This window comes from Lepidothrix coronata, unplaced genomic scaffold (genome assembly GCF_001604755.1).
Source record: "Lepidothrix coronata isolate B3197 unplaced genomic scaffold, Lepidothrix_coronata-1.0 Scaffold25, whole genome shotgun sequence".
Lineage (NCBI taxonomy): Eukaryota > Metazoa > Chordata > Aves > Passeriformes > Pipridae > Lepidothrix > Lepidothrix coronata.
In genome coordinates this window covers 6674629-6683425 of record NW_016690205.1, presented here as the reverse complement: position 1 = coordinate 6683425, position 8797 = coordinate 6674629, and the positions used below count along the sequence as shown (strand labels likewise).

At 47.8% G+C, this 8797-nt stretch overlaps 1 long non-coding RNA gene across 1 annotated transcript; it reads left to right on the top strand.

Annotated features, from left to right (window-relative positions):
* Positions 1-350: 350 nt before the first annotated feature.
* LOC108494562 lies at positions 351-2009 on the top strand. Its single transcript, XR_001873896.1, has 2 exons — positions 351-461; positions 921-2009. It is a non-coding gene; the product is annotated as an uncharacterized LOC108494562 (long non-coding RNA).
* The last annotated feature ends 6788 nt before the right edge of the window (positions 2010-8797 follow it).

Sequence of the window (8797 nt, the reverse complement as noted above, 5' to 3'; positions counted from 1 at the left end):
CCCGGAGGGATCGGGGCACGATGGAGGGCAGCAGGAGCAGGAGGAGGAGGAGGGGGACCAGGAGCAGGTGGCGCTGCGGCCGCGGAGTCGCTCCCCGGGCGGCAGCGGGGACTCCACGCGCGCCGCTCCGAACGCGCCTTTACGTGAAGGGACGGGGCGGGATCGCCCCGGCTGGGGGGTAACGCTGTGCTTCCCGATTTACTTCTGCTCCCTCTGGGAAGGGTTAATGGGGATGGTTCCTAAAAAAAAAAAAAAAAGAGAAGGTGCTTCTGTCTCGTTTGCGCTCTCGGCGAGCGCCGGACCCGTGGTGAAGGAAGGGCGGGCAGCGGGGGCTCACGGGGGCGGCGCTGCCCTGGGACACATTTAACACAGAACCACAAAACCAGTGGGCTTGGAAAAGACCTCCAAGATCATCGAATCCAACCTGCGACCCATCACCCAGGTGTTTAAACCAGCGGCAGGTACTGCCCCTTCTCGGATTCTGGAGAGCTCCGGAGACACACTCCTGTCTCATAAACTGAATATTCCCGGTGCTCCCTTTATTTCAACCTCTTCCACCGACTGCTGTTTTCAAAGCACACATACTGGAAGCTGTGCAGAGGCGATTTTTGTCCCTAAATCCCAAAGAGCAGAAAGAAATCAAAATGAATTTTTTTTTTTCCCAAACCCCTATGTTGATGTATTTTTGACCTCAAAGTCCCCTCAGAAAGTGTTACAACTTAATGAACTCTAAAGCCCCAACTCCTAGGGAAGGACCAAGTTCTTGGAAAGGTAATAGGGCTGCGTTGTTGTGGCTTAAATCCGAGGTAGTTTCCAAAATCATGTTGGTCATAGGAAATGCAAGGAAAGGGGCTGATGAACAGACACCGTTTATTGTGATCTTGAACATAGATGAGTAAAGAATATCTGCTTTCTTACAGAGCGAGAGTCATGTTCGTGATAAATCGAACTGTCTGCAGGGATCTTTGTCTCTCACTGAACAGAATTCCACCTGTAGGTTCCTCGGGATCTCTCTGCAGAAGGACTGCAGTCTAACACTGCCCAAGTGTTAGTCCAGGATAGTTCTCTCAGAGATGTCTCTACTCTGGGCTGGTAGTCTCTCCCCGACACCTTAGATCCAGAAATGCATTTGACTCAAGTTTTCTGTATTTAATTTCTTGGTATGACGTCTGTGCCCATTTAGGAATTCATTATTTGATTTGTGTTTATTCTTTATGCAGTGTGTTGTGTATTTAAGAATTTAAATGAAATTATTTTTGGCTTTGTCTCTTGGATGTCTCCTCTGTAGCTATAGGAGAGTCATCTTTTAAGGCAAGGGGTATTAATTGTGGTTCATTTGTTATCTGGTCTCTGCTCTTCATAGAGAACTTAGGGAGCAAGTTTTGTGCTTGGAAAACTACTTTCCTGTTGAAAGTTGTGCTGTTTATTATCTGATTGACTTGCAGATTCAGCCATACTGATTATCCATCCGTATCCATATAGAAAAGTCATGTTATACGTGCAACATAATTGTGTGGGTACCCAAAAATGGAGAGTATTTCATTACTGGAGATCCAAACTGTATTTATTTTATTTTTAAGGGAACTCAGACTTGAAGTTTTTATTTTTGAAGATTTTATTACTTTGTGTTAATGACAGAATCATTAAAAATAATGAGGTTTATGCATGCTATGAGGTGTAGCTGAGCTGCAGCCTTGGCCTTGGGCCTTGAAATCTTATTTCATCTTGAGCTCAACGCTGGCTGTGTTCTCTTACAAGAGGGGAGGTTTGATGTCACACTGTTGGCCTGTGTCTGCTTCAGTTTTGATGACAGCTCCTAGTCATGAATCAGGTTTATGACTGGAACTTCTAGGAATTCTTTAATGAGAAACATCATTTTAAAAGTAAATAAAAACCCAGTGGAAGCTCAATATTCTTACCAGCATTTTTGCATGTGTTGTGTTGCCGTGATGGTGAGCTATGTGTGTAATGGTGGAGTTTTAAAAATAAATATAACTGTTGTCCTCTCTTGTGTCTGTTTTGGGTGTTTTCAGCCTTCCAGGGAGTGACTGGGAAGGCAGAGGAGAGCTTGTGCCTCACGGGTACAGCTGAAGTCGATCCATGGGAGCTGCAACCACAGAATCCGGGTTAAACTAAGGAAAGGGCCAGGTGAGCCCTGCAGGTCCCTCCCAGGGAAATGGTTGGAGTCTGTGATATACACTCAGTCTTAATTCTTACCTTAGTGTTTCTGTGGGTGGGGAGGATTTTTTTCCCCCTTTTTTTGAGCACTAACATGTGCTTTTGGAGTGAACCAGATACCTTTATATGCCATATGCTCATGCAAATTAATGAGTATGTACAATCTCAGTGAGAATCCAAATGCCAACAAAGGTAAATTGTTTTGAGGGTATTCTGCTTATTTGAAACCTGAAGTTAAAATAGCTGATAATTAAGTTAGTCTCTTGAAATGGGTATGTGCATTTGTGCATTTTCTAATTTATGCAATTATGAGCAGCATCTTTTTTAAAGTGTTGTTATGTTCTTGTGGAGCACTTTAAAAAAAAGATTCATATGCAGAATGCACCTGCTGTCATGGATTATATTCAAATAAGAGGTTAATTAAAGTGAAGAAACTAGTTTGTTTAGATGGGATATTGGGAAGAAATCCTTCCCTGTGAGGGTGGTGAGGCCCTGGCACAGGTTGCCCAGAGAAGCTGTGGCTGCCCCATCCCTGGAAGTGTCCCAGGCCAGGTTGGACGGGGCTTGGATCAACCTGGGATAGTGGTCTGTGATTTTGTCTAAGGTTCTTCCCAATATCCCATCTAACCCTGCCCTCTGGCAGTGGGAAGCCATTCCCCCTTGTCCTGTCACTCCAGGCCCTTGTAAATAGTCTTTCTCTGTGTTTCCTGTCGGCTCCTTCAGGCCCTGTAAGGCCACAATTAGGTCACCCCAAAGCTTCTCCTCTCTAGGCTGATCAATCCCAATTCTCTCAGCCTTTCCTCACAGCAGAGCTGCTCCATCCCTCTGATCATCTTGGTGCCTCCTCTGGACTCGCTCCAACAGCTCCATGTCCTTCCTGTGCTGGGCCCCAGAGCTGGAGGCAGCTCTGCAGGTGGGGTCTCACCTGAGTGGGGCAGAGGGGCAGAATCCCCCCTTCCCTGCTGCCCACGCTATGGGATCGGCACGGGGGTGGGTTCTGGGATAAGAGTGCTGGGAAAGCTTCCATTGGAGTGCTGGGAAAGCTTTCCCTGCTCAGTCTGGGTACGCGGGGGGCCCAGGGAGAGGGTGTTGTGCAAGGGGTGGGACGGGGGTGGGTCTGATGCTTTCGTAGGATTCCCAGAACTGAGGCACGGAGTGACTGTTCCCAGTTCAATGGGTCAGTGCCGTGTACTCAGGAGTTGCACTAAAAGAAAGTGACGTTCTGCTCTTGCCACACTTTGCAAGAAAAGCTCCTGAGAGCGAAGTTTCCAAATCTGCTCTGGAAATAGGATCCCCCCGCAGGCAGCTGCTCCGTGCCCCCCTCGTATGCTGGGGGAGGTGCTGCCAACCCCGCCGCAGTTGTTCCTCAGCGTATTTTCCGTTCTCTGTTCAGGATTCACAGAGCCCCGAGCTCAGCCAGTGGTCTCTCACTGCTATTGCTCTGCAAACAGAGCGTGCTGGAAGGGTAACTGCAAAAAACACGGGGCAAGCTGTGAAAATAGCACTTATGCTAAAGGAGAGTACGGCTGGTGGGCTCACAGAGTCAGGTTTCATTAACAGATAACAATCACACGCATATCACATGCTAATTGACATAAAAACACCTGATTATTCTTAGGTGAGAAGCGCAACAAACTTTTTTTCCCATGGAATTTTTGTCAGTCTTCCAAACTTCTGAGAAAACCTGTGGTTTGGCAGTCAGTGGGCTGCCTTATTAGCCCTGTATTCGGCCATTTTACCTGTATTTTTTACAGTATGTATCCCTATGGTGTATAAGCATATTCTTTCCCTTATGGTGCATAAACATCCCCTGGACTTTGTGTTGCCCCCACCCCAGTGTGTGGTACCTGCTCATACACCCGTCCCAGCACCGAGAGCACAGACCCCGCTCTCTCTCTGCAGTATTGTCCTTTAAACTCTCTTTTTACATACCAGGGACTCCTTGCATCCAAGCCCCTCAGTAAAGTCCCTTTTTCATGTCCAAAAATGTCTTAAACCTGGTGGTGGAGCTCTTCCCTTGGCTCCCTGGTCTTCCGAGGTGCCAGTCCCGTGGCAGCGCCATCACCTTCCTGCCTGCCACCAGCCTGTCCTGTGCAGAGCTCCCTGTGATGTGCAGCCCCCTCTGCCAGCCTGGCCCTAGCTGATCCATGACTCTGGAAAAGGGAGCTCTTCCAGGAAGGACCTTTTTCCTGGAGCATTACATGTGTGTGTTCTGGATAGCTCCTGTATGAGGAGACGGGAGGGATGAGGGCATGTGCTCTGCTCTCTATTTCTGGCTGCAGAGGCACAGTGTGCCCTGTTGGTCACATTTGTTGTCCTGCTTTCCTGGTGGCATTTCCAGGTGTTCCACACGGTTGTCAGAGAGACCAGAGTGTGAGAAGGGAGGAATCACAGAGCACTTTGACAGCCCTGGTGAACATACCCTGGGAAAGCAGTGACGCTTTTTTTCCTCCCAAAATAGAAACAAAAGAAACTCTTTGATAGCTGAATCACCTCCTGACTGAAGAAAGTGTCTGTTCTATTGTGTTCTCCATGCTGTGATCCAGTAATTGCTCTCTGGCTTTATAAGGAAAGATCTTGAGCACTCCCAACACTCCAGGCAACTTCTCCGCACTCGGGAAGCACTTCTGTAGAAATCACTTTTTGAGTTGTGTCAGAAATGTTGCTGCTTGCAGAGGATCTTGGGAATGGTCCTTTCATAAGCCTGGCTAAGGAGCCACAAGAACTGTGGATTTGGGAATGGTTTTGCCTGTCACTCAGCCCAAGCCAGGGATCACATCTCGTTTGGTGCAGTAAGTCGCTGTTCCATAGAGCAATAGTTGGTAGTGGCTGAGGTGAGGTTTGCACATTACTCCTGGTTTGGCCCAATTTGTGGAGACTGGGAAAATAACGAGTGACTTTCCTTTTCCTCCTCTCAGGCACCTTTAGCATATTGCAGGCAGCTTTGCCAGCTTGACTGGCAGGAGTTTTGACTAATGCTCTATCCTTCTTGTTTTGTTTTGTAATTTCAGTCCGCATGGACTCAAGGCTGGTCGTTGGCTTCTTTATTTCATTTCATTCTGTGTTTGCTGTAGCCCTACACCACCCCCAGCACATCCCAGTCTCCCTTTCCAGCAGGTTCCTCCTCCTGCATGGAATCCTTCTGCTGTTTGCCTTCATCCCACAGCCTCTGGTTGTGCCTCGGCAGCCAAACCCTTGTCCGGAAGTGAACAACCCGGTTTCTCCACGTGCCACTGTCAGCAGTGTCAAAACTCTGCCTGTTTCCCCCATCACTCCAATACAGGTTGTTGGGGCCCTTCACAGAGGCCTGGTTTTCAGCTTCTTCCTTCAAAAATGATGTCCTTTCTCTGAATCCTCTTTCCTGGCTCCTGCCCACAGTATGACTCTACAGAAATACTGTGGTTGGTGGTGATGGGTAACAGTTGCTTTGGATTCTCCTTGGAGGTGGGTTACGACTCAGGAACATTCAGCAAAGTCTTCTTATGCCAATTCTTTGTGGGTTTTGCAGCTGTTTTTGCTCTTTCTTCTGATCGATTTGGCTCATACAAATAATTTTAAGGCATAAAGAACATGAAGTCTGGTTCTGGATGTGCTCTGCTGGAATGTAATGAGGTGGTAATCACTTCAGTCAGAGCCACCCTTAATTTTTAGCACTGAGATAGAATCACAGAATCATTTGGGTTGGAAAAGCCTGATGGCTTAAAACACCATCCTTAAAACACCTCCCCTCCATGCCCTTCCCATGCACAGTTTTCCATGTTGCTGAACACTGTGGGGGCTTGTGGTTTATTTGCCTGAAAGCTGGGAATTCTGTCTTGTTTCCAATCAGATTCATCTCAGTTAAAGGTTATTATTGCCTTTTTCACAAGTGGTTTGCTGCTCTGTCCTGCTGAGCCCAGTCCGTGCCAGTTTGCTGCAGGGCTAGTTCATGGCATCACAGAGGTTCCACCTACTTCTTTCCCAATGGGAATTGCTGTTGGAAGGAACCAAGTGTGCCATTGTAATCCTTCACATTAAAAGGGGAGCCAAATGTTTTCTATCTTGTTACTGTAATAACATAAATCTCTGCCTTCTCACATGCTGTGCTATCTGATTTTGGTTTCTCCCAGTTTCTCCCAGCTTCCCCCAACACAGAGTGTGTCTTCCCTAAGCAGACTTTGTTTTGGGGACAGTGGATGTGACTTCTCTGTGCCATGCTGTCCATCCAGAGAGGGCCCTTCGTGCTGTTCTAACACCCCTGCAGCAACGAACTATGAATATCTTGCCAAAGGATTCATTTTCCAGTTACCTTTGAAGGGAACTTGTATTATAAATGAATGGAATTGCTCATCCTTCTGCTTCTCTCGGATTAAAATGAAATTATCTTGATCTCAAGTTGGAGAGAACGGCTGTCAGGCACAGCAGAGGGTGACTCATATCTGTGACAGCAAGATTTCTGCTCGCTGACACTTCCCTAAATGTCAAAGTCTCATTCCCACCCCACTGCAGCTGCTCCGCTCTCCAACTTCAATTAAAAGTTCGGAATAATTCCAAACATTTCTGGGTTTGTCCAGCCTCACCCAGATTTTAATTGCAACCTGTGCGTTTTTCCTTTGGAGAAGAAAAGTTATAAACCTGTCCCAGCAGAGCTGTGAGTCACTGCCTGGGCAAGGTGTGCCTGCAGGGACTGCACTCCCTGGACTCTGCCTCAGTCCTCACCCATGGGGAACAGGGTGGACATCCAGGACTTGTTCCCAAACTGTGTCCTCCTGCATGAAACCAATGTCAATGCTTAAGGTGGGATGAAAAGAGAAAGAAACACTGCTCTTTGTAAAGGAAATGTTTGAATTCTAATGTGAACACTCCAGTTAGGAAAACATCTATTTATTTCATAGAATCATGGAATATCCTGAGCTGGAAGGGACCCACAAGAACCATCAGTCCAATCCTGGCCCTGCACAGGACAGTCCAACAATCCCACCCTGTCCCTGAGAGCGTTGTCCAAACACTCCTTGAGCTCTGGCAGCCTTGGGGCCGTGACCACTCCCCTGGGGAGCCTGTTCAGTGCCCCAGAACCCTCTGGGGGAAGAACCTTTTCCTGAAATCCCCTCTAACCCTCTCTTGGCACTGCTCCAGCCATTCCCTGGGTCCTGTAACTGGTCACAGGGAGCAGAGATTGGAGCTGCCCCTTTGCTGCCCCTCAGAGGAAGCTGCAGACACCGAGGAGTCTCCCCTCAGTTTGGATCAACTGCAAGGAGAAGCCCTCAGACCTGTGTGTGGGATCCACAGAAACACAGGGAATGGCGCTTTTTCTTGATGCAGCTTTTCTAATTTGAGATAGCAGAGGCTTGAGTGAAGACTATTTTATTACCATGCTGATTGCAGAATGTAATTTCAGGAGGGTCAAAGGACCAAAGGGCCATATGGGCCAAAATCTGGGCTTAAAACTAAATGGGATTAACAAGCCCTTTCACACTCCTTGTTGGCTGCTGCAGGAAATGCACATCCCAGCAGCAGTGCCATAATACACCCTTGGGGTGCTCTGCTTTGGCTTCGTAAAAGTCTTCAGCAAAACTGGATAGGACAAGAGGGAATGGCCTTAAGCTGAAGGAGGGCAGGGTTAGATGGAATATTGGGAAAAAATCCTTCCCTGTGAGGGTGGTGAGGCCCTGGCACAAGTTGCCTAGAGAAGCTGTAGCTACCCCATCCCTGGAAATGTCCAAGACCCGGTTGGACGGGGCTTGGAGAAACCTGGGATAGTGAAAGGTGTCCCTACCCATGAAAGGGTGTGGACTGAGCTGAGCTTTAAGGTCCCTTCCAACCCAAACCATTCTGGGATTGATGATTCCATAAATCAAATGTTGAAACTTTTTCACAGCAAGGTGAGTGTGCTGCCTACCCTTTGTCCAACAGGGTGCTGGTAAATTTGGTTGGCTTCCAGACCCATCATCCGCTTAAAATGTTGTTTGGGTTTTTTTTTTTTTTTTTTTTTCAGTAAGCATTAGAAGTATATTTGAAATAAAAAAAAACTGTTTTAGCTGTAGTGAAATAATGGAGAAAATTCAGTGTTGAAGCAAGTAGCACTAACATATGGTGAAGCTAAATTGGGTTGGAAGGCTCAAAAAGAATCCTTGAGCTGTTGGTGGATGTTGGTAGCAGAATATGTTACTACAGGCTCCACAGAGTGAAATCTTAAGGATTGTAGAACTCTTCTATCCCCAACCTGTGTGCTCTGTGCCCCTTGTAGCAATAACGGTGTGTGAAGTGAGTGAATTCCAAACCAGGGGCAGCTGCCACGTGTATTTCAGACATTTTTATCACCCCACTGGGGCACTCCAGGATGGTCAGTGGAGACAGGGCTGTTCCCTCCGGACAGGGAAGTATGTTGGGACAGACAGGCTGTGTGGGACAGGGAGGCTGTGTGGGACAGGCTGTGTGGGACAGCTCTGTGACACCGAGAGCTGTGGCACTGAGGGTGCTTTGTGCTCCAGCCTTGTGTCCCACAGAGAGCTGCTGTCCCTGGGCATGAGCTGGTGCCACAGCAGCTGAAGCCATCAATGCTCCCCAGTGATGCCAGGGAGGTTGGGGCACAGCTGTGTATCCTCCTGGAGCCCTCGTAAGTCCCTATTATCCAAAATAC